This window comes from Rhinopithecus bieti, unplaced genomic scaffold (genome assembly GCF_001698545.2).
Source record: "Rhinopithecus bieti isolate Rb0 unplaced genomic scaffold, ASM169854v2 scaffold_2439, whole genome shotgun sequence".
NCBI classification, from domain to species: Eukaryota; Metazoa; Chordata; class Mammalia; order Primates; family Cercopithecidae; genus Rhinopithecus; species Rhinopithecus bieti.
In genome coordinates this window covers 4,126,276-4,152,745 of record NW_016804232.1, presented here as the reverse complement: position 1 = coordinate 4,152,745, position 26,470 = coordinate 4,126,276, and positions in this window count along the sequence as shown.

Genomic DNA, 26,470 nt, shown 5'->3' with positions numbered 1-26,470 from the left:
TATAGTTTGCTCCTTATGTCTTTAAGGCTATATATATTTTTTCAGTTTTGGTATAGTTCAAACTTACCTACTTCAAGATACACTTTCATGTGAGATTTAGGGAAAAAAAACAGAAAGCAAAGCATAAATCAGGTCGTATTTACTTGCCAGATTAAATGCTAAAATTATTAAAAGATAAATTATTTGAAACAATGATTACTCCTCAGGAAATCCTTAACAAATAAAAATAACAGTAGAGAAAGTACTTTTAATATATCATCTTTCTTTTTTTTTTTTTTTAATTCTTCAAGCCTTTGTTCTTAAGGAAGCAAACTGCTGTTTCACTTCCCTGAAGCCACTGATAAAACCATGCAAGAACATCAGAGAAAAAACGAAGCCAAGATCGGTGCCAAGCCCAAGGGAACGGAGCGCTTCTTTGTTTTATATTTCCACTGGAAATCTGTAGATTTTGCATGCAAACATCTTATTTCATGGCACTGCTTCTCAAATTGAGAGATTAAATCTAGCTCCGCATAAAGGTTTTTCAATAAAGTAGGTTGCACAGTCTTCTGTTTATGGAAAATTGATGCATCCTCTGATATGCTTTCAGTTGCTAACTTTTGTTTCACAAAAGCTGGAAGGAATTTCAACCAACCATTCTCTAATCAAGAAAATATTTCCTACCTATCTTGTCTTCAACATAACTTGCTGCCAAATATAGTTTTGACTATTGTAAATCACTATGCATTTTAACAAGCAAAACAGACTCTCTGGTTTTGTTAGAAAAAGTACAAATTGTAGAAACTATCCATCATTATCAGTGGAATGCCCCCAAATTTTGTGTGTGTCACAGAATGACTATTATATGACATAATTTAATGTTATGCTGGTTATACCACTTTATTTAAGTAGAATTTTTACAATCTCGACATGCAAACAGTTAGGTATTATAATAATTTCACTGGGTCTTCCCATGTTTACATTCAACTCTTACTACAGAGTGAAGCCTGAAGTTTGGACATTTATTTAGCTGTAAAATTAACAATGTCAGCCAGGCACAGTGGCTCACACCTATAATCCCAACACTTTGGGAACCCAAGGCAGGCAGATCACTGGAGGTCAGGAGTTCGAGGCCGGCCTGGCCAACATGGTGAAACCCCACCTCTACTAAAAACACAAAATTTAGCTGGGTGTAGTGGTGGGCGCCTGTAGTCCCAGGTACTTGGGAGGCTGAGGCAGGAGAATCGCTTGAACCCGGCAGGCGGAGGTTGCAGTGAGCCGAGACCACACCATTGCACTCCAGCCTGGGTGACAAGAGTGAAACTCGGTCTCAAAAAAAAAAAAAAAAAAAAAAAATTGACAATGTCTTATAACATCAAAATTCCTCCTGAGTTCAACATAAGATAAAGTGCAAGAGGAAGCAAACTAAATAGGAATTGTGGTTTTTTTTGTGGATTTCTTTTCTTTTTTTTTTTTTTTTTTTGAGAAGGAGTCTCGCTCTGTCACCCAGGCTGGAGTGCAGTGGCCAGATCTCAGCTCACTGCAAACTCCGCCTCCCGGGTTTACGCCATTCTCCTGCCTCAGCCTCCGGAATAGCTGGGACTACAGGCGCCCGCCACCTCGCCTGGCTAGTTTTTTGTATTTTTTTAGTAGAGACGGGGTTTCACCGTGTTAGCCAGGATGGTCTCGATCTCCTGACCTCGTGATCCGCCCGCCTCGGCCTCCCAAAGTGCTGGGATTACAGGCTTGAGCCACCGCGCCCGGCCTGTGGATTTCAAATAAAGAAAAAGTTATCCCACTACCAATTCCTCATGGGCACCAAATGTGCTTGAGAAAATACGCCTCAGCCTAAAGGTGGCTTCTGTCTCCAGGAATGTTTGTACCTGACTCGATTCAAAGGGACAGCAATGTAGCTTATGACAGAGGGCTGGAGCTGAGGAAGACTTTCAGGAACGCACCCTGGAGCCTTCTGAAATGCATGTTCAGAGAGGCAGGGAGGGGACTGCCAAAGAGTCAGGCCTGCCTAGGCACCCCTGGCTCCGTGACCTGAGGTGAGTCACTTTATATCTTTGTGCCTGTGCTTCTGGAGAATGGAAAATTTTTTTAAGTCAGATATTTAAATGAATAACACATGCAAAGTGCCTGAAACAGGGCCTGACACATGCAAAGTGCTGGATTGATGACAGTCATTCTTACTCATTGTAGGACCTTCATCGCAGACAATGAACTGCCACCTATGCTGCCCATCTATTCATTCAACACACACGTATTCATGTTTACAGTGGAGATGTGTAATATGTGCTTTCAGCTTATGGGGTTGCAACTATTCAGACTCAGGACCATTTAAATTGCACAGTACCAGCTGTTCACTGCACCTGTGATTGCCCAAGAGAGAACTGGAAAACCTGAAAGAGAAAGACACCTGCTATTCCCTCAAGTGGGCCTCAGTCTCCCTGGATCTCTCCTCAAGTAAGCAACAGACTGTGACCCTAGAGTCACAGCCTCTTGTGACCACTGTCTTGTGACCACTGTCTAAGCAAAAGAAGGGATCTGTTTATTCCTAAACTGAAGAAAATTCAGGCTGTGTTGAGAGGATAGACACAATGGAGACACACACACACACACACAAATATGGGCCTTCCTAGGGATTTGCAAGCATCATGTTCCCATACCTGTGATCATGTCCTTATCCCCTTTCTCTGGGACTTAACCCTCTGTATGGTGATTCCTGTGTGGTCTGTGGCAGATGGTAAAGACACTCTTGTCAAGAGCACACAGTTGTCCTCAGAAGCTAATAGCCTAGTGTGGTTGTCCTCAAACTTAGTGTACATAAGAATTATCTGGGGTGCCTGTTATAGTGCAGACTCTTGTGTCCTGTCCCTATACTTTCTGATTCAGTGGTGCTGGGATATGACTTAACTCTAACCCCACACTGAATAAGCATCCCAGGTGTCACAGGTGCATACACCCCCAGCCCACCACCTGGTCTGATGGTCAAGAAGACTTTGATTCTAAGGGGCACTTTGTGGGAAAAGAAACAGGAATGTGTCATGGAACCTACAAGCCAGAGTAGAGCAAGATCTAATGAGGGAGTTGAACCAGAAGAGAACAGAGCTGTAGCACAGCTGCTATGAGTGACAGCAGAGGTGGACCGCAGGACAGCATCCCACCCAGCTGCAGCCCTGGCATCTGCGAACCTCTCCACTTGAGAGCCCCAGAGCCACTAAAGGAGATTCTTTCAGACCCAGGTTCCTTACCGTAGGGGGGCCCTCTTGTTCATCTGCTGCAGGAATCAAGGCCAGAGGAACCTCCAGACAAAAGGGACTTGCCTCCTCCCTGTTAGCACTGGTAAAGGGGCCAGTAATGCAATGGCCCAACAGCTGACTGGCAGAGCAGCATGGGCAGGAGGAGAAAGGGTCTGACTCAGGGTCCCTCACCCCTCATCCATGCATGGCAAGCTCACTGCTTTGAGGACCTGCGAGCTGGCCATGGGGCCTGTGCTGGCGGGACAAAGTGATGGTATTGCAAAGGCAGGGCCAGACTCCAGTAGGGTGTGTAGGACTTGTGAGAGCTGAAAGGAAACCAAGTCCATAGGCAGGGCCACCAGACACTCAGTGTGCCAAGCAGGACAGGCCCAAGTTCAGTATATGTAGACATGAGCAGCAAAGTAGACACGACCAGACACCAGCAAAGTAGTCTGGGATGAGTACAGAGCAGTCCCTGAGCCCAAGGTCCTGAGGAAGGGGGAGCCCTCCTCTGTCCCATATGATCTTCTATCACAGAGAAGAATCTGAGACTGAACAATTTTCCTTCTAGTGGGTGAATTCACTCTCAAAGCTTTCTTCACATTATTGACTAAAATGAACTTTTTAAAATATTGAGACCAGTGGTTCTCAAAATGTGGTCCCTTACCCAGAAGCATGGCATCACCCAGGAATGTTAGGAAAACAAATTCCTGGGTCCCACCCCAGACTCCTGAATCAGAAGCTCTGGGAGTGGGGCCCAGCAGCCAGTGCTTTAAGCCCTTCAGGGGATTCTGATGATGCTAAGCTTTGGGAACCACCAGTCTAGACTTGAGGTTCCCAAACTTGTCCACACATTGGAGTCACCTGGGTAGCTTCCAAGTCTCCTGATGCTTGTGTCCCAGCCCCAGGGACTGTGATTTAATCACCCCAGGTGTGGCCTGGACTCTGAAATTTTTTAAGATCACAGGTAATCTAATGTGCAGACAGGTTTGAGAACTTGTAGGCAAGATTGATTTCACTTTTCTCCTGTACTAGAGGAAAGATGGTAGTAGAGGATTCCAGAGAGGAAGGCAGCTCCATTTCCTCTCCACAGCTGACAGAGTGCAGGTAATCCTATAACCTTTTCATGGCTTTTGTTTCTTGCTCTCTCTAACTGGGTGCTTCTCTTCTCCTCCTAAAGGGCTAATCTATCCTGGCTCTGACCTCCTCTGCATCCACGCTGTCTGTGGGCCTTTCTTGACCTGGGGCTGTGCTTCCTACACTGTATTCTGGTAAGGCTGTCCTGGAAAAGGCTGCAAAGAGTGGAGGTCTCCCCATGACTCAGTGGGTTTTCCCCTGGCTGCCAATCATCTGGGAGAGGGAGGGTCTTCAGAAGGACCCTGCAGATTTGAGGGAGGGCCTCTGGTCAGCATAAAGATAAGCGAGTCATGGCTCATTCTCTAGGCTTCTTCCTCTTGGGCCTGAACACAGGTTTAAGCCATCATAAGCCACTGTGTGATGGGGCAGTGACCCACCCCCTAAGACCCTGTGGTGGGGGTAGCAGCAATGTGTGCAGTGACATCCCAAGGTGACAGTGAAGCTGGAGTCCAGGATCTGGGCACTGAGGTTCAGCCACATCCTCACTGCATAGCTCTTTCCTCAGATGAACTGGATTCAGTTCTGTTAAGATAATTTGGGGCTTTCTTACAGAGACCAAGAGCTCCTGGGCTCTCTTCAGGACCACATGGCTCCCTGCCCAAACCTGAGAGCTGATATCCTCAAGATACCACATTCTCCTAGCTCACCTCTCCTTTCTCCTTTTTCTCCATTCTTCAAATCCCATCCCCTCAGGAAGATGTGAAAGTCCAGATGATCCTCACAGAATCATATTTGCATATTCTCCAAAATCCGTTGCCATGTGTGGAACATGCATCCCCGAGGACACACTGATGCTGCATGATCACCAGGTGATGCTCAGTGGTCCCTGACAGTTCCCTGGGAGCAGAGTGGAAAGGGCGCGTGAGGTAGGTGGTGGTCAGAGATCTGATGCCCAGACACTTTTTGTTCCATTTAAAGATTCCAAATGGATGATGGCAGCATATCTTAGCAACTACTAAATCCTAGGAATACAGGCATCTATAAGAAGTGGCTCTGGTCCTCAAGGAGCCTTTAGGTCTGGTGCATAAGATAGCACAGGTCTTCTTCAGGAATAAGGATGGTAATAGGAGAAGCTGTTCGGTGACATAAACTAAAATACATTTCTGCATATAAAAATAGCCCTCAGGAGCTATTGCTTGCATAAGCAAGACTTAGACTTGGGACATTAAGCAAGTGTTTGTGAAACCCTAGAGCTGAGACCCTGAGGGCAGAGGAGGACATGCCTTTCACTTTGTGCCAGAGGGGATCAGGGAAAGAACTGGCAATGAATGGTGTCCTTGGCTGCATTTGGTGTTATTGACAATTGAAGAGCTGTAATGATAGAGCTTGATTATCTGCCCAGAGATTTAGGACAAAACTACAGAAAGGGATGGGTGTCTTCTGAAAAGGACTTTCCCTTCATGGGGTACCTTGAAACAAGGGAGTTTGTTTCAAGGTCTGGGGAATAGTGACTAGGTCTGGGGAATAGTGACTAGGGCGGGACACGCTGCTCCCCACAGAGCTGATGTCTCCTCCCACGGAGAAGCCATCAGTGCGACGACCTTGGCCCTGCTCAGCCACCAACTCTCCACTCTTACAGTAGTGACACCGACTGGGGCTAGCACAGCTGAGGGGGCGATTCCAGTTCTGAACTCAGGATGGGAAACTCACTTGGCTCCAGATATAAGCCACATTCTTCAAGGTCCACTATCAGTAAAAAGAGATGATATTTTGACTTTCATCAGCTAATACTTTTGTCTAATTTCTCAAATAATTCATGATTTAGGCAGCAAACAGCCGCATGCTGCATTGGACCCCCTCAAACCTACATGTACAAAATGGGTACTGAAAAGGGAATCATGTGAACAGAAAGTGAATCCCCCTCATGCGTCCATACTGGGCTGTATAGTGTACCCCAAAGTTCATGCCCACCCAGAACCTCAGAATGTGTCCCTATTTGGAATAAGGGTCTTTGCAGGTGTAATTAGTTAAGGTAAGATGAGGTCTTACTAGATTAGGGTGGGCCCTAAATCCAGTGAGTGGCATCCTTAGAAGAAGACCATGTGAGGCCAGGCACGGTGGCTTACGCCTGTATCCCAGCACTCTGTGAGGCCGAGGCAGGTGGATCATGAGGTCAAAAGACTGAGAGCATTCTAACCAACAAGTTGAAACCCTGTCTCTACTAAAAATACAAAAATTAGCTGGGCGTGGTGACACGCGCCTGTAGTCCCGACTATTTGGGAGGCTGAGGCAAGAGAATCACTTGAACCCGGGAAGTGGAGGTTGCAGTGAGCCAAGATTGCCCCACTGCACTCCAGCCTGGTGACAGAGCGAGATTCTGTCTCAAAAAACAAAGAAGGCCATGTGAAGACTCAGAGAGAGACACACAGAGAGAACACCATGTGACAGCAGAGCCAGAGATTGGAGGGAGCCACAGTCTCTGGCAGCCCCAGGCCAAGGCAGGTCAAGCATCGCTAGTGGCCGCTGGAAACTGGAAAGGGGCAAGGAAGGGTCCCTCCCTAAAACCTTCAAAGGAAGCACAGCCCTGCCAACACCTTGATTTCAGACTTTTGACCTGCAGAACTGCGAGAGAATACATTTCTGTTGCTCTCTTTTTTAAGTGAGTTATGGAGAAAATGTTCTGCAGTTAGACAGCAGTGATAGTTGTACAGCTCAGTAAATCTACTGAGCACTGAATTGTGTGCCTTTAGATAGTGAATGTTACATCATGTAAATTGTATCTCAATAAAAACAAAATACATTTTGAAAAAACTTTAAATGTGAATCATAGATTGGGATAAGGGGAAGGGGGGGTCTTACCCTAGGAGCTTCCAAAGGTTAGGCCCAGAATCTCAGGTGAGGAGACCCCAGAGCTCTCCCAGGGCTCAAGGCAAGTATGGTCACTGCAGAGTGAAGGTTGGCCAGGGTGTGGGCTTGGGGGGATGCTTTTTTTTTTTTTTTTTAGATGGAGCCTCACTCTGTTCCCCAGGCTGGAGTGCAGTGGTACAATTTCAATTCACTACAACCTCCACCTCTCGGGTTCAAGTGATTCTCCTGCCTCAGCCTCCTGAATAGCTGGGATTACAGACACACCACCACGTCCGGCTAATGTTTGTATTTTTAGTAGAGACGGGTTTCACCATGTTAGTCAGGCTGGTCTTGAACTCCTGACCTTGTGATCTGCCCGCCTCGGCCCCCCAAAGTGCTGGGATTACGGGCATGAGCCACCTCACTAGGCCAGGATGCTCCTTAAAAGTTCCCCAGGCCACGCCTTTGTAGGCAGGCTCTTTGCATGTCCATATCTGGCAGTTGTTCTTAGTTAATCCTTTATTCAATTTAATTGATGTCTCATAGAAAATTACAGTCTAAGTCTTTCTATCAATATAGGCAATGAAGAAAAAGGTCCATGGAAAAATAGTAGTGAGCAGGGAGCAGTGTGCATGAGGCAATGGTCTTGAGACTGTAAGAGGAGACCTGTGGGAGAGTAAGCTGTGTACCAGGAATGACAAGAACAGTGTGTGAACCCTGACCGTTGGTTGAGGTGCTGGCAACAACCACCAGGAGTCCCCAGAAACACCCAGCAAGAAGACCCTCAGAAAAGGCTGAGATTTCTGTAACCTAAGTAGTCATGGGAATTTGAGTCATTGCTATGCTGTTATTTGGGCAGGAAAAGGAAGTGTTCCCTTAATTTTCAGTCACATACACATGAAGCCAGGTCACTTGCAGGCTGTATTTATAATTTAAATGTAAATTTAATTTATACTATATTGACCTTTTTCTGAAATTCACATTTTTTCATAATAGCAGATAATATGGTAAACAATTTCCTATATTAGTAAATATTAATAATTATACTAAATTAATAAGAATATTAAATATTATTCTCTAACATAATTTAGATGGTTATATTATTTACCATTAGGTGGGACTACTATAATTGAGACAATGAATCATATATCATGTGATATATATTATTTTTATAAACAAATTTTTTAACTGCATCTTTGCATAATTTATGATTGTTTCTTTAGCATATAAGAAAAACCTCCTTTTACTCCAGATCCCTCATCTTAGAGGCTATTCCCATGTCCCCTTCTCAGAGAGTTTGCTCCCATGGATGCTCAGGTAAAGCAAAGGATGTGACAAGAGCTGCCATGTTCCTGAGGTCTCCCAGATCATGGTTCTATCTCACGCATAACCTCATACGTTTCTCTCTAAGGTTCTGAGTTGGTATCACAAGTTTCCCTTTTGTTGGGTCAAATAAATTTCTGGGTTGTGGTTTTGCAGTGCTTTTTATTGATGCTTGTTTGTTTTGACAATAAAATGATCATGACTGGACACTTATGACATAGTCTATAGGAGGAATTGTTGGATTCAAGTGAATAAAAGAATTCATAGAGAGTATATTCATGTACACATGTACATATACGCAACCCACACTGGTATTTTTGGTCAAACACCAGACCAGATGCTGCTGTGAAGATACTTTTTAGATTGGTTAACATTTAAATTAGTAGACTTTGAGTAAAGCAGATGACCTTTCATAATGTGAGTGGGGCTCATCTAATCTGTCGAAGGTGTTAACCTTAACATCTACAGGACATATGTACACATATTGAATACTACCCTCCAAAAATGTTTCACCACTCTCCGTTCCTATACACATTTTCTAAATCTATTAGCAAGGGCATCATTTTCCCAAACTTTTAGGTAAAAAAAAAAGTATTTTAATACTCTTTTATTTGCAAATTTTTACAATTAATTAGGTCACATTTTTTCCAGCACATATATTGTCATTTGTTTCTTCTTTCATAAATTAACTCTTTTTATCCTTTATTTTCCTATTTTGATAATTATGCCTTTCTTATTGATTCCTAGATAATTTCCTCACCTGTAGTTTGCAAATAGATCCCATTTTTGACTGTTAATGTGTTCAAGTGTATCAACAGTTTTACAACTCCTGCCTAAGTGTGATAGTTTTAAAAATCTGCTTTACCCCAAGATTATGTTTATATTCATCTGTATTTTCTTTCATATTTTATATACTCCTTTTTTATATTTACATTTTTAATTTGCCTGGAATCTATGTGGTTTATGGTCTAAGTCAGAAAATTAAATTCATATTTTTCAAAATGCTTTGTCAGTTGCCTCAACACCTTGTACTCATTAAATACATTCTGTCTTCACTTATTTTAAATTCTACATTTATCATATATTAAATTCTTAAGTATATTTGCTCTCTTTTTGAAATCTGGCTCATTTCTTTAATTTGATATTCTAGTATTATACTATTTCTAAATCCTATGTCTTCGTAAGTATGTGTGAAGTTTTCCCCTCTGCATCAATTCCCTAATATTTACTTTCAATATTTACATTTCTTTATTTTTCCAGGTCAACTTTAAGATCATATGGGCGTTGGGTCCTTCCACACCCATAAAAGTCATCAGCTTCTCTTCCTTTGTCTCCTAATCATCATTATCATTTTCATCCTGGTGAGCATTTCACTGAATTTATCTTGAATGTTTAGAATTAGAATGATGAGAAGTCAATAGATACACTTGTATTAGTCAGGGACCTCCAGAGAAACAGAGCAAATTAGGATATGTATGTCTATGGGGAGAGGTTTATTTTAAGGAATTAGCTCTTAAGATTGTAGAGCCGACAGGTCCTAAATCTGCAGGATAGGCCAGCACGCTGGAGACCCAGGGAAGATCTGATGTTGCAGAGTCAAGTCTGAAGGCAATCAGGAGGAGAATTCCTTCTTCCGCTTCCTTCTTCAAGCTTTCCTCTTAAGACCTTCAACTGATTGGACAAGCCCCACTCACATTATGAAATGTCATCTGCTTTACTCAAAGTCTACTAATTTAAATGTTAATCAAAACTAAATAGTGTCTTCACAGCAGCATCTGGACTGGTATCTGACCAAAAACTAGGTGCCATGATCTAGCCACATTTACATAAAATTTACCATCACAGTAGCCATAAGATTTAGTTTTCTCTTACTGAAATGTGGTATAAATGGGATTTATTCAAATCTTCTTTTATGTCCATCCATAAAGTTTTGTAATTTTTCCCTTACTGGCCTAACAATTCCTGTAAAGATTATTTGTAAGTAGTTAATAATTTTTGTCATCATGATTTTATTTTATTTTATTACATGTGCTCATAGGTTGTTGCTGACACTAAGAAAGCTATAGGTCAAAAGACGCAAACTAGGGCCGCATAAGCACAGCAGCACCCAGCCAGGACTCTGCTGCAGCTGCCGTTTGTAGATGGAGCTCTCCATCTCCAAAGAAGCACAGACCTGTTTTTCTTCTGGTTGTGCTGCAGTGAAATGAACTTGGGTTTTCTGGACACTGTGATGTCAGTTGCTACTTATCATTTCACTTGTGATATTGATTTTATTAATCTTAAAGTTACGTGAATGTTAACTATTTTTCATATCTATATCTTATTCAAAATCTGGGAAAATAAAAGACTAAGGAAAGTAAATCTTTTTTTCTAAAGAGAGAATGGTTATTTTTCAAAGGGAAGAATACCATTTCAAATGTAATATGAACTTTTAATTAAGATGTCATTGTACAACCAACCAGAGTTTGAATATATATGTGTATATATACGTGTGTGTGTGTATTAGTCCATTTTCATGCTGCTTATAAAGACATACCCAGGACTGGCCAATTTACAAAAGAAAGAGGTTTAATGTACTTACAGTTCCACGCGGCTGGGGAGGCCTCACAGTCATGGCAGAAGGCAAGGAAGAGCAAGTCACATCTTACGTGGATGGCAGCAGGCAAAGACAGAGAGCTTGTGCAGGGGAACTCCCGTTTTTAAAACTATCAGATCTCATGAGACTTATTCACTATCATGAGAACAGCACACGAAAGACCCACCCCCATGATTCAATTATCTTCCCCAGGTCCGTCCCACAACACATGGAACTATGCGAGCTACAAGATGAGATTTGGGTGGGGATGCAGAGTCAAACCATATCAGTGTGCGTGTGTGTGAGTGTGTGTGTATATGTTTGTGTGTGTGTATATTTATAGGTTTGCAAAAGATAAATGAGTTAAATCTTAATAAACTGAAATGAAAACCAGAAATTTGATTTCAGAATTTGAATAAAATGGTTGGGCTGCAGTAAAATGAAGTCATATGTTAAATAGAAAAAATTCCCTGGACATCAAAACATTTTCCAGATAATGAGTTTATATAGGAGTACCTATTCAGTACAGCAAAAATTGCATGTCTCTAACAAATAAGCATTTACAAATGTAAGTCTGCTGGGAAATACTATGCTGGACAAGACTCCATTCTCCGGCCTCCTTTGTAGCAATGCTGGCCACATGATTAAGCTGACACCATTGCAAAGTACAAATGTGTGAAATGTGAGCAAAGGAGATGGATCTTAATGCTGTATCACTTGCTGAGGAAAATGCCTGCCTTATACTTCAGCAATTTCTCTTTCTGCAGGTGGATTCACAGAACACTGCTTCAAACATGTGGACAAGTTAAACACCCTAAGAAAAGCCAGAACAAAATGGAGCTTGGGTTTCTAAATGACTGCAGCAAGCAGTGCAGCCCAGCCAGTCTAGTCCCTACACACCTTGAAACGATTACATGACAGTAAAACCAACTTCCTTTTTTTCCTTTTTCTTCCCTGCCACTGTAGTTCTGGGCCTCTTTGTTACAGAAGCTTGAATCTTTGCCCAAATATCCTCAGTTTATTGAAAACATGGCTAAGAACTTTGAGAAGAAGTTGCATAGAACTGTAAATTACTTCTGGTATTTTCTGTCATACCTGATAACATACACACAGACACACGCACACAAAATACCACTTTATTAGCTGTTTTTCATTCCTTGAGAAATTTTATGAACCAGAAGAAATTTTGGAGAAAGTATCCATGGCAACACAAAACAGAGAATAACTTATTTTTGGTGTCTTAAGAATTTTAATACAACTTGCCCAAATTGGTAAGTCTACCTGCAGATGACGCTCCTTCCATGCCAGGTGTTAGCACCCTATTGCCAGGAAATCTACACCTTGCCAGGAAAATGAAAATTGGAGACTTTTCATTTTACATGTTGCTGCATGTACTAGGACACACTTTGAGCTTAAAAAAGTAGAAATGGAATATAGCATGCATCTTGGGTTATTAACACCATAGTCTGATATACTCAAGTGACCTGACCCTTGAACGAATGTTCACTGCTGTCCTTGATGCCTTCAATACACATTACAGTAATCTGCTGTTCTGTGTGGAGGGGAGTAATTTAGCAGAATATTAGAAACAAACTGACTTGTTGGGTCATCCAGGGAATATGCTCCACATCAGTTCACAAAGACTCAACCAAAGACTTGGCCTTTGCTTTGACAAATAGTCCTACATACTTTGAAAATATCCTATAAAAGAGTCCATAGACAGATATCCAGTTATTGTTGGACACCCTTAGACATGATGAAATTGGGTCTGGCGAACTTTTCTATATTGCATTCAGCTTCGAAAAACAAAAATATGCTAGCATGAACTATATTCCCTAAATAGTGAGATTTAAGACTGAATTTAAAAACAGGTTCTCTCTAATAATTAATACAATGGGCTTACAATGCACTGGGCACCATCCAAAATTTTAAATACACAAAGTAAATTTAATCCTTCCTCTAATGTAGGTGCTATTATTGTCATCACCTTCCAGACCATGTTACTGAGGTCCCGAGAGGTAGAGAAATTGGTCTGAGGTCACAATTCCTAAGTGTGGGAGCCAGGATAGAATCCAGGCAGTGTGACTACAGAGTTAATGCTCTTAACCTTGAAACCATATTGCTCATATAGTCCACTATATCCTAACTTCCGATTTTGAGAAAATGACTAAGTGATCCCTTCACCTTTATCAGAATAAGACTGAAGGAAGACTACAGATGAAAGTTTCTGAGCTCTGTACAGTACTGTGGTACATGTTTATGTCATTACATCAGAATTCCACAATTCTACAAATATCTGGGGTGTGATTTCACAGAATAGAAAAATCATTGTGTAAGTATTCTGTCAGGTTAGGAATTTCCTAAATTTGTGAGCAGCTGTTTTCAATTATGAAATATGAAACTATATAAAACAAAATATTGCTCCCAGTTAAAGAACTCAAGGTTGAATTCTGTTCTACACATTAAGATGGAAATAAAAAACTTGGCATTTATATCTTAATACAAAATGTGTCATATTTTTCAGATTTAAATCAGCATTTCCCAAGTGAGAAAAAATTATAAAACAAAATTGTTCCAATTTATCAATTTGTATTTTCTATTTCAAATGTAAAATATAATCTTCAGTATCACAGATATTTATATCGCTTGTTTAAACCAAAATTCAATAAAAGAAAAAATTTGTATTACCTTCCTGTTTATTTTCTTTCATTTATTTTCATTATGGGAAAATGCTGTGAGCATTTGAACTGTGACCCTGCTTATAGATCAGCGTGGGCTTATTGATTAACTGGCAACCTTACTAAACTCTCTGTAGTTCTAATATTTTCTTCAATGAATTTTGGGGATTCCAGAGGAAAAATGATAAGAACTAACGAATAAAATAACATTACATCTTTCTTTCCAATGTTTATAAATCCAATTTAGTTTTACAGCTTATCTTTTTTTTTTGATAGGATACTTATAGAGTTTATTCAAAATTTCATGCAGTATAATGACAATTTGTTTTCATTTCTTTTTTTTTTTCTTTGGTTTTCTTTTTTTTTTATTATTATTATACTTTAAGTACTAGGGTACATGTGTATAACGTGCAGGTTTGTTACAGCTTATCTTAATAATTGGCCTTTCCAGATTAAATTTCAATGATAGTAAAATAAAGATGATAGTGGAAGATTTTTTGTCATTCAGAGGTATAGTTTTTATACAGTGCCATTAACAGATCTCAAGTGTACAGTTCAGTGAGTTTGGCAAATGCATACTCCACATAAACCACACGTCAGTCAAGATACAGAACATCAAGAAGAGGGTATGTTCTGCTGTTGCTTGTTCCATTCAACTGGAAGACAGCTGCTGCAGGTTCTGTTGCCATAGGACATCCCCCAATCAGAGGAATATCAGAGTTGCATAAAAGGCCTGCAGAGCCAACGGAATCAGGTGTGACAACCAGCCCTGGCCTTTGGTATCCACCAATCTTCATCCCCCTCCGGAACTCCTGACCTGATGGGGTGCTTGTTCTTTGGATGGGTTTATAGGTGACTTATTGGACTAAGGGTTGACTGGTGCAGTGGCAGCAAAGAGATAGTGATCAATGGAGTTCTGTGGGTTCACTCCTTATTATCCCTCTTCCAAACTCTGTAGTATGATGAGAACTAGAGTGTGTGTTTTGACCCTGCCTGTGCACACATTACAGCATAGGGCAGCTGATATTCCCAGGGAGATTTAAAGTCATAGGTCTAAAGAATAGATAAGAGAACGATACAACCACTTTAAAAAATCACAAATGCAAAAAACAGATTGCAGAAAGGAGAACTATTAGATCATTGAGCAATGAATTTAAAATAAGCATAATAATACCTCTAAGGCATAAGGAACCATATTAATATGAAGCAGGAAGAAGTCATAAAAAGAATCAAATGAAATATAAAATATGAAAATTATAGGAGTCGAGATAAAAAACATAATTCAATGCAATCTGAATCAAAATTCTGACTGGAAGTTTTGTAAAGAACTTGATAGATTTATTCTAAGTGTCTATTGAAGAATAAAGGTCTATGAATAGCTAAGTTAACTTTTAAATAGGAGATAACTTTGAGGGGAAGGACTTGCTCTCCCTAACATTAAGACATACCACAGTAATAGCAACAGTATAGGACTGGCATGGAAACAAATAAAACATAACTGGGAACTTGGACATAGATCTACCTATAAATGGAAACTAATGAATTATAAAGAAGAAAACTAAGTCAAGGAGCTAAGAAGAAGGTGATCACTACACAAAGAAAAACAAAACTGGTCATAACCTAAAATCTCATACAAATGTTATAGGTAGATAAAAGACCTAGAGGTGAAAGATAGAACTAAAATATTAATAGAAGTTATTATAAGAACATATCTTTATGCCCCAGGGATAGAAAAAGTATTCATTTTGGTTTGTTTGTTTTAATACCACAAATTAGTACTTTACTCAAAACTTACACATACACACAACTGTGTAACTACTACAAAGATCAAACTATATATAGATATTTGCCACCCCAGGAAGTTCCTTTGTGCTTTTTTTCAGGAAAAAAAGAATTCCAGCCATCATTCTGGCAACTATTAGGTTAATTTTGACTATTCTTGAACATTATATAAATGTAATTAGGCAGTATCTCCTCTTTTGAGTCTGGCTTCTTTTGCTTAACAAATGTTTTTGAGATTCATCTATGTTGTTGTGTGTGTGTCTGAGTTTGTTCTTTTTATTGTTGTGAAATATTCCATTGCGTGAATGTAGCACAATTGTTTATCCTTTCTCCAACTGGCACTGGGATTCTTCTCCAGCTTAGGGACCATTATGAAAAAGTTGTTATGGCCATTTTTGCAGGTATCTTTTTGTAGTCATATACACTTATTTTTCTTGGGTCTATACCTGGGAATGGAATCGCATGGCTATAGGGTAGGCATATATTTAGTAGTATTAAACTTCCAAACAGTTTTCCAACATGTTTGAACAAAGTTACATTTCCACCAACCATCCATGATCAGTTTCAATTTGTTCTACATCCTCACCAACACTTGATATTCTCTATCTCTTTTTAATTTCAGACGTTCTGATGGATGTGTAGAAGTATCACATTGTGGTTTTAATTTGTGTTTCCCTAATGATTAATAAAGTTTTAATATGCTTATTAACCACTTAAATTCCCTCCTTTGTGAGGTGACTATTTAAGCTTTGCTCCATTTTTAATAAATATCTGTTGATATGGTTTGGCTGTATTCTTACCCAAATCTCATCCTAAATTGTAGCCTTCATAATTCCCACATGTTATGGGAGGGACCCAGTGGGAGATAATTGAATCATGGGGGCAGGTCTTTCCCATGCTGTTCTTGTGATCGTGAATAAGTCTCATGAGATCTGATAGTTTTATAAAGTGGAGTTCCCCCACACACACTCTCTCCTGCCTGATACCGTGTAAGACGTGACTGTGCTCCTCTTTTGCCTTCAGCCATGATTGTGAGGCCTCTCCAGCCAGGTGGAACTGTGAGTTAATTAAACCTCTTTTCTTTATGAATTACCCAGTCTCCAGTATGTCTTTATCAGCAGCATGAAAAGGAACAAATACATCTGTCTTTTCTTTTTTGATTGTAGAAATTACTTATATAATCTGAGTACAAGTTATTTGACAATAAATTTATTGTGATTATCTTCTCTTAGTCTGTGACTTTCCTATTCACATTCTTTTTTTTTTTTTTTTTTTTTTTGGGAGACGGAAGTCTTGCTCTGCCCAGCTGGAGTGCAGGCCGGATCCAGATCACTGCAAGCTCCCACTCCCCGGGTTCACGCATTCCTCCTGCCTCAGCCTCCAGAGTAGTCTGGAACAGCGCCCCACCTCGCCGGCTATTTTTGGATTTTTTTAGAGAGACAGGTGTGATTCACCGTGTAGCCAGGATTGGAGGGTGGGGGCGGGTGTGTTCTCGACTCCGACTCGTATCCGCCGTCTCCCGGCCTCCCAAAGGCTGGAATACAGGCTTGAGCCACCACGCCCGGCCCCTATTCACATTCTTAATGACATTGTTTGATAAACATAATTTCATAACTAAACCAGAGTTAAAATTACACTATGTTTAGTGCTTATAGTATTCTGTTAGTGGTGGCTTTGCTACCCCAAGGTTGTTAAGTTATTGTTCTGTATTTTCTTTGAGAAGATCTAAGTATTATTTGGGTATAATCCACTACAAATTAATTTTTGAGTATTGTGTAACATCAACAGTCAAGGTTCATTTTCTTCTTTATATGCATATAAAATGGCTCCAGCATTATTTTTTGAGAATATCATCCTTTTCCTACTGAATTACAGTAGTGCCTTTGTTGTAAATTGAGTGACAGAATATGTATGAGTCTATTTCTGGACTAATTTGTACCAATGGAATATTTGTCTATCAAGCATGTGCTAATTGTATTTATTTATTTTTTATTTTTTTGAGATGGAGTCTCACTCTATCGCCCAGGCTTAATGTTGGCTCACTGCAACCTCCGCCTCCCAGGTTCAAGCGATTCTCCCACCTCAGCCTCCCGAGTAGCTGGGATTACAGGTGTGCGCCACCATGCCCAGCTAATATTTGTATTTTTAGTAGAGACAGGGTTTCACCATTTTGGTCAGGCTAGTCTCAAACTCCTGACCTCAAGTGATCGGCCCACCTCGGCCTCCCCAAGTGCTAAGATTACAGGTATGAGCCACCACGCCCGGCCTGCTAATTATATTTCAATTACTGTAACTTTATAGCAACTTTTGAAATCTGGTAGTGAAAGTTTCCTGTTTTCTTCAAGATTACCTTGGCTCTCTTAGGTCCTTTGCATTTCCCTATAATTTTAGAATTTAGAAATCTGTCAACCTCCAAAAATTTTGCAGGAGTTTTGATTGTGATGTTCTGAATATATAGATCAATTTTAAAATTATTGCCAGATTAACTAATAAGTCTTTTAGTCCATGCACATGGTATATGATCACGGCTTCCATGATCCTTACCTCCTGGGGTACATTCTTTTCTATCATCCCTTTCTTTTGTGTGTAGGTGGGACCTGGAACTTGTTTCTAACCAATAGAACATGACACAGATGATGGGCTGTCACTACATTGACTACATTACATTATTATAAAACTCCATCTTGCTATTAGATTTACTTTTGAAGTAAACTGCCATCATGTAAACTACCTAAGGAAAGGGCCACATGGCAGAGAACTGCAAGCAGCTTGGAGAAGCTGAACATCACTTGCAGCAGACAGCTAGCAAAGAGGTTTGCAGTTCTACAACTACAAGGAAATGAATTCTACTAACAACCTAAGTGAGTGTGGAAGTGTGTTCTTCTCCAGTCAAGTCTCCAGTTGAGAGCCCAGCTACCATTGACTGGTTTGCAAACTGGTAAGAACCTGAGGCAGATAACCCAATTTAGCTGTGCCCAAGTTTTCAACCCACACAAACTGTGAAATAACAAATATGTGTTAAGTTACTAAGTTTGTGGTAATTTTATACACAGCAACAGATATATAGTATACCATTTATTTAGGTCTTGTTTAATATTAGCAGTGTTTCATGATTTTCAGTGTAGAGGTCCTGCATATCTCTCAGTGTATTATAAATGACATTTTATCTGATTTTCTAATAGTTTATTGCTAGTATTCAGAAATAACTTTTTATGCTGACCTTGAATTCAGAAATCCTGTTACATTCACTTGTTGAGTACAATAGTTCATTTCTAGATTCCTTTGAATTTTCTATCCAGTGTTATCTGAGAATAAAGACTGTTGTACTGTTTTCCAATCTTCATATATTTTGCTTATTTTCTCACTTCACTGAACTGATCAGAACATCTACTATCATACTGAAAGTAAGTGGGAATATGGGGCATCTTTGTTGCATTCCTAAAATCAGGGAGAAAGTGTTCAATATTTCTCCATTAGGTATATCACTATCTGTAATATTTATAGATATTCTTTTTAAAATTAGAAAGTTCTCTCTTCCACTTTGCTGAGAGTTTTACAATGAATCAGTGTTACATTTTATCAACTGCTTTTTCTTCATCGAATCAGATAATTTCTTAATTTTTCTCATTTAATCTGAAAATGTGGTGAATTATTATTGAGTTCAGAATGTTAAAAGAAATTTTCATCCCCAGAATGAGCCCTACTTGAACATGATTTATTATCTCTTTTTTATGTTGCCAAATTTTGGCTGCTAACAATTTGTTCCTAAGAGACATCAGCTTTTATTTTCCTTTGTTGTTATGTCCTTATGTGGTTATAGTATAAAGATTATATTCACTTTGTAAAACAATGAAAAGGTGTTTTCCTTTTTATTCTCAGAAAGAATTTATGTAAGATTAATACATTTTGTGTTAAAAGTATAGGACAGGTGACCAGTAAAGCCATCTGGTCCAGAAATTTTATTTGTGGGATGATATTTGATTTATTTTATGAAGATATTAAATATTTAAATTTTTGTGCTTCTTCTTGTGTTCCTTTTGATAAGTTCTTTTCCCAAAGGAATTTGTTCATTATATTTAAATTTTCAATTTTAATAGCATAACATTATTTAGAATATCCTTGCATCATTCTTTACATGTTGTCAGATCTGCAGTAATTGTTCTCTTTTAAACATAAGATTGGTAATTTTGTTTTCTTTCTCTTTTATTTTCTTGTAGCATCTTACCAGTGATGTATCAATGTTTTTTAAAAGAACCAACTTTTGACCTGGTTGATTTTCTCTATTATATGTCTGTTTTATTTTCGTTTATTTTACTCTTATTTTAATTATTCCCTTTCATCTCAGAGTAATTACTAAATTCTATTAAAATTGCTTCTTTGACCTATGAGTCATTTGCAAGTGTGTTTTTAAAAAAATTCTGAGAGATTTTCAATTTACCTTCCTGTTTTTGAGTTATAATGTAATTCCTCTGTTTCTTTCTCCTCTCTTTGGGAGTACTCCACTTACACTTCTGTTAAACCTTCCATGTCCTACATGGCTTTTACCCTCTATTTCTAGGATTATGGTGTATTGTTTTTCTTTTTTTTTCTCTCTATGCTTCCATTTAGCTATATCAACCTGTCTTTGAACTCATTACTTTGATTTCTGCTCTGTCTCTCTAGCCCGAGGTTAATTCATTCACTGTTTTATTTATTTCAAGTATTTCAATTGTTAGATGTCAATTTGATTATTTTAATTCTGTATTAAAATATTGTTTGGTTCACCCATCTTATCCATGTTTTCCTGAGTTTGCTTTATCATATTACCGAGAGTTACATGAAGTCCTTCTCTACACTAGGATGCAGCACATGAGGCACCCAGAGCACATCATCAAACGAGGTCTTCATTCTGAGTCATGCAAGTTTGCACCCTGGGTACTTTGCCCTGCTAGCCCTAATCTTTCAGAAACTTGTTTTATTTCTGGGGCCTATCCTTCCTCCTAGGGTATGGCCTTCCTGGGTTCTCAGAAGTGTTTACCAAAGTCCTTCCACTTAGACTAGCCAGAATTTTAACATACTCCACTCTAACCTCTAAAATGTCTATTCAGCTTTTGGTCTCTCAGTGCTGTTGAATTCTGCCTTCTAGAGTCCCATCTTTGGCATGCACAGCTTTGGAATTGGCTGAGGAAACAAGCATTACTTTCAAACAGATTTTTTTGAGCTTCCTTTCTGCAGCTTCCTCTCATCCAGTGCCCAACCACACAAATCCCAGCCACTCTAGCAATTCCAAATTCCCATCTTTGTTTATTTTATTGTATGAAATTACTGCTGTATGTGAGGACTCTATTTTTCTGTGCTTCGGTTTGGAAAATGCCCTTAGGGAGTAAGTCTGAGTAAATATGGAACTCACCTCCCATGCTTCTCATTTGTCCAAAAATATAGTACTGTGGTGGTTGCTGTCCAACACCTGTGAGCAGTTTCTGACTTTTTACAGTTTATACAGCTGTGGATAGCACGTCCAGATAACAGGTATCCGGAAAGGCCTTCTCAGACACAATGCCAAAAGCATAAACAATAGGAAAATTTTGATGCATTTTATTACCTAAAATTTTATAATTTCCATTCAAAACAAGAGGATTGCTAGGGAGTAGGAATGTGAATGAGGAATGGAAGGGGATGGATAAATAAGTAAGCAGTCAAGACAGAGGGCTTTCCTGGACAACAATGTGAGTGTACCACAAATTCATCCCTCCGCACCTATTGCCCCCACAGCACATAAAAGGTGTCCCTGCTGGAACATGGAAAGATGGCCATAAGAGTTGGGATGGCAGTAATAGGTTGGAGGTGTGCTAAAATAGCCTGCTTTACAAAGTAGCACCAGAGGATTAGCAAGGAATGGCTGCCTGCTGTTTGGTTGAATCTTTTTCTAGGTCTTTGAATAAGTAGATAAAGAAAGATGAGAGAGAAAGAAGCAACAGGGCACACAGCATGCTTGTCAACCCCGCAGTCAGCATCTTGGAAGCAGAAGAATGAGTGTGCCATTTCCCTTTTTGGCACAAGCCCTAAATCCTTGCTTCCTAGTACGCATGATGGAGGAGATGCAAAGCACCCTCCACTCTTTGCTCAGACAGTTTCTGCTTCATTAAGCAAACCCAAGATTTTCCATGAGATAAGCCCTGCTTGTCTTTTTCTCAGTCCTGTGTCATCTGACATGTAATTAGTGTCAATTCCTCTCAGAATCTAACATTAGGTCAGCTGACTGTCTTAGCTTTCCTGTGTCTTCATAGATATTTTAGGGATCCATCAAGGGAGAATACACTGCAGGCTGCTAGCCAGTTGCCCTATTCAAACAGATGTCTCATTGGAATCATTTATTATTTCAGAGGATTTCATTTTTCAAATCTTCCCAAACCTTTCTCAGTTATACTTTTTTCCACAGCCTCATAGCACAGAATCATTGATATCTTTTTATTTAAAATTTTTCTGAAATTTAAAATACGTTTATATACTTTTAAAAGTGAGGGGGTTTGATTCACAAAGATAGGAAATAATTAAAATATGTAAGAGTAGCTAACAAAAAATATAAAGACAAGTAAATAAAAATAGCTAAGTCCTGAATACAGACTTGTCCAAATACATTAGCCTTGCTCCTAACAACTAAAATGCTGCCAGTCCCTAAATTAGAGTATAAATGAGTAATGCCATTCTAATCAAAATCCTAGTGAAATTTTAAAATGTTATTTCAAAATGTATCTGAATTAACACAATTGAATTTCTCACATGTTTTTTAGAAGATGAGATGGGAGGAAGAATTTATCTTACCAAATTTGAAATACGATTTGTTGTAAAAATAGCTGACTCACTGAGTCATAATGGCCCATGAACAGGCCCTAAAACACATATGATTTTTTTTTTTTTCTTCCTTTATCACCCAGGTTGGAGTGCAGTGGCATGATCATGGCTCACTGCAACATCCACCTCCTGGGTTCAAGCTGTTCTCATACCTCAGCCTCCCAAGTAACTGGGAATCACAGGCCTGTGTCATCAGACTGGGCTAATTTTTGTATTTTTAGTAGAGATGGCTGATATGGTTTGGCCCTGTATCCCCACCCAAATATCATCTTGTAGTTCCCATTAATTCCCAAGTGTTGAGGGAGGGACCCAGTAGGAGATGTTTGAATCATGGGGGCGAGTCTTTCCTGTGCTGTTCTCACGCTAGTGAATGAGTCTCATGAGATCTCATGGTTTAAAAAATGGAAGTTTCAGAGATGACTTCCAAGATGGCTGAACAGGAACAGCTCTGGTCTGTAGCTCCCAGTGAGATCAATGCAGAAGACTGGTAATTCCTGCTTTTCCAACTGAGAGACCTGGTTCATCTCATTGGGACGGGTTGGACAGTGGGTGTAGTCCATGGAGGGCAAGCTGAAGCAGGGCAGGGCATCACCTCACCTGAGAATCACAAGGGGTCAGCGGATTTTCCTTTCCTAGCCAAGGGAAGCTATGACAGACTGTACATGGAGGAACGGTACACTCCTGTCTAAATACTGCACTTTTCCCATGGTCTTAGCAACTGGCAGACCAGGAGATTCCCTCCCTTGCCTGGCTCAGTGGGTCCCATACCCACGGATCCTTGCTCACTGCTAGCGAAGCAGTCTGAGATTGGTTGCAGCCTGGCTGGGGGAGGGGCTTCTGCCATTGCTGAGGTTTGAGTAGGTAAACAAAGCGGCTGGAAAGCTGGAACTGGGTGGAACCCACCACAGCTCAGCAAGGCCTACTGTCTCTCTAGATTCCACCTCTGTGGTCAGGGCATAACTGAACAAAAGACAGCAGACAACTTCTGCGGACATAAACGTCCCTGTCTGACAGACCCGAAGAGAGCAGTGGTTCTCCCAGCCCTGCATTTGAGCTCTGAGAAGGGACAAACTGCCTCCTCAAGTGGGTCCCTGACCCGCATGTAGCCTGACTGGCAGACACCTCCCAGTAGGGGTTGACAGACACGTCATACAGGCAGGTGCCCCTCTGAGATGAAGCTTCCAAAGGAAAGATCAGGAAGCAATATTTGCTGTTCTGCAATATTCACTCTTCTGCAGCCACCACGGCTGATATCCAGGCAAACAGGGTCTGGAGTGGACCTCCAGCAAACTCCAACAGACATGCAACTGAGGGACCTGTTAGAAGGAAAACTAACAAACAGAAAGGAGTAGCATCAACATCAACAAAAAGGACATCCACACCAAAACCCCATCTGTAGGTCACCAACATCAAAGATCAAAGGTAGATAAAACCATAAAAATGCAGAGACATCAGAGCAGAAAACCTGAAAATTCCAAAAACCAGAGGACCTCTTCTACTCCAAAGGTTTGCATCTCCTTACCAGCAAGAGAACAAAACTAAACAGAGAATAACTTTGACGAGTTGACAGAAGGAGGCTTTAGAAGGTCAGTAATAACAAACTTCTCTGAGTTAAAAGAGTATGTTCCAACCCATCAAAAGGAAGCTAAAAACCTTGAAAAAAGTTAGATCAATGGCTAAACTAGAATAAACAGTGTAGAGAAGATCTTAAATGACCTGATGGAGCTGAAAACCATGGCACGAGAACTTTGTGATGCATGCACAAGCTTCAGTAGCCAATTTGATCAGGTGGAAGAAAGGATATCAGTGATTGAAGATCAAATAAATGAAATAAAGTGAGAAGACAAGATTAGAGAAGAAAGAGTAAAAAGAAATGAACAAGGCCTCCAAGACATACGGGACTATGTGAAAACACAAAATCTATGTTTGATTGGTGTACCTGAAAGTGATGGGGAGAATTAAACCAAGTTAGAAAACACTCTTCAGGATATTAACCAGGGGAGCTTCTGCAACATGGAAAGGCAGGCTGACATTCAAATTCAGGAAATACAGAGAACACCACAAAGATATTCTTTGAGAAGAGCAACCCCAAGACACATAATTGTCAAATTCACAAAGGTTGAAATGAAGGAAAAAATGTTAAGAGTACCCAGAGAGAAAGGTTGAGTTACCCACAAAGGGAAGCCCACCAGTGAATCTCTCAGCAGAAACACTACAAGCCAGAAGAGAGTGTTGGCCAATATTCAACATTCTTAAAGAAAATAATTTTCAATCCAGAATTTCATATGCAGCCAAACTAAGCTTCATAAGTGAAGGAAAAATAAAATACTTTACGGACAAGCCAATGCTGAGAGATTTTGTTACCCCCTACCTTACAAGAGCTCCTGAAGGAAGCACTAAACATGGAAAGGAACAACAGGTACCAGCCACTGCAAAAACATGCCTAATTGTAAAGACCATCAATGCTATGAAGAAACTGCACCAATTAACAGGCAAAATAGCCAGCTAACATCATAATGACAGGATCAAATTCACGCATAACAATATTAACCTTAAATGTAAATGGGCTAAATGACCCAACTAAGAGACACAGAGGAGCACATTGGATAAAGAGTCAAGACCCATTAGTGTGTTGTATTCAGGAGACCCATCTCATGTGCAGAGAAACACATAGGCTCAAAATAAAGCAATGGAGGAAGATCTACCAAGCAAATGGAAAGCAAAAAAAGCAGGGTTTGCAATCCTAGTCTCTGATAAAACAGACTTTAAACCAACAAAGATTAGAAGAGACAAAGAAGTCCATTACATAATGGTAAAGGGATCAATTCAACAAAAAGAACTATCCTAAATATATATGCCTCCAATACAGGAGCGCCCAGATTCATAAAGCAAGTCCCTAGAGAGCAACAAAGAGACTGAGACTCCCACACAATAATAATGGGAGACTTTAAGACCCCACTGTCAACACTAGACAGATCAATGAGACATTAAGTTTACAAGGATATCCAGGAATTGAACTCAGCTTTGCAACAAGCAGACCTAATAGATGTCTACAGAACTCTCCGCCCCGTATCAACAGAATATACATTCTTCTCAGCACCACCTCACACTTATTCCAAAACTGATCACATAGTTGGAAGTAAAGTACTCCTCAGCAAATGTAAAAGAACAGAAATTATAGAAAACTGTCTTTCAGAACACAGTACAATCTAACTAGAACTCAGGATTAAGAAACTCAATCAAAACCACTCGACCACATGGAAACTGAACAATCTGCTCCTGAATGACTACTGGGTACATAACAAAATGAAGGCAGAAATAGAGATTTTTTTTGAAACCAATGAGAACAAAGATACAACATACCAGAATCTCTGGGACACATTTAAAGCAGTGTGTAGAGGGAAATTTATAGCAATAAATGCCCACAAGAGAAAGCAGGAAAGATCTAAAATGGACACCCTAACATCATAATGAAAAGAACTACAGAAGCAAGAGTAAACACATTCAAAAGCTAGCAGAAGACAAGAAATAACTAAGATCAGAGCAGAACTGAAGGAGATAGAGACACAAAAACCCTTCAAAAAATCAATGAAGCCAGGGGCAGGTTTTTTGAAAAGATCAACAAAATTGATAGACCACTAGCAAGACTAATAAAGAAGAAAAGAGAGAAGAAACAAATAGACACAATAAAAAATGATAAAGGGGATATCACCACAGATCCCACAGAAATACAAACTACTATCACAGAATACTATAAACACCTCTACACAAATAAACTAGAAAACCTAGAAGAAATGGAATTTATTTCCTGGACACATACACTCTCCCAGCTCAGCCAGGCAGAAGCTCAATAGACCAATAATAGAACCTGAAACTGAGGCAATAATTAATAGCCTACCAAACGAAATAAGTCCAGGACCAGACAGATTCACAGCCGAATTCTACCAGAGGTACAAGGAAGAGCTGGCACCATTCCTCCTGAAACTATTCCAATCAATAGAAAAAGAGGGAATCCTCCCTAACTCATTTTATGAGGGCAGCATCAGCCTGGTATCAAAGCCTGGCAGAGACACAACAAAAAAAGAGAATTTTAGACCACTATCCCTGATGAACATCGATGCAAAAATCCTCAA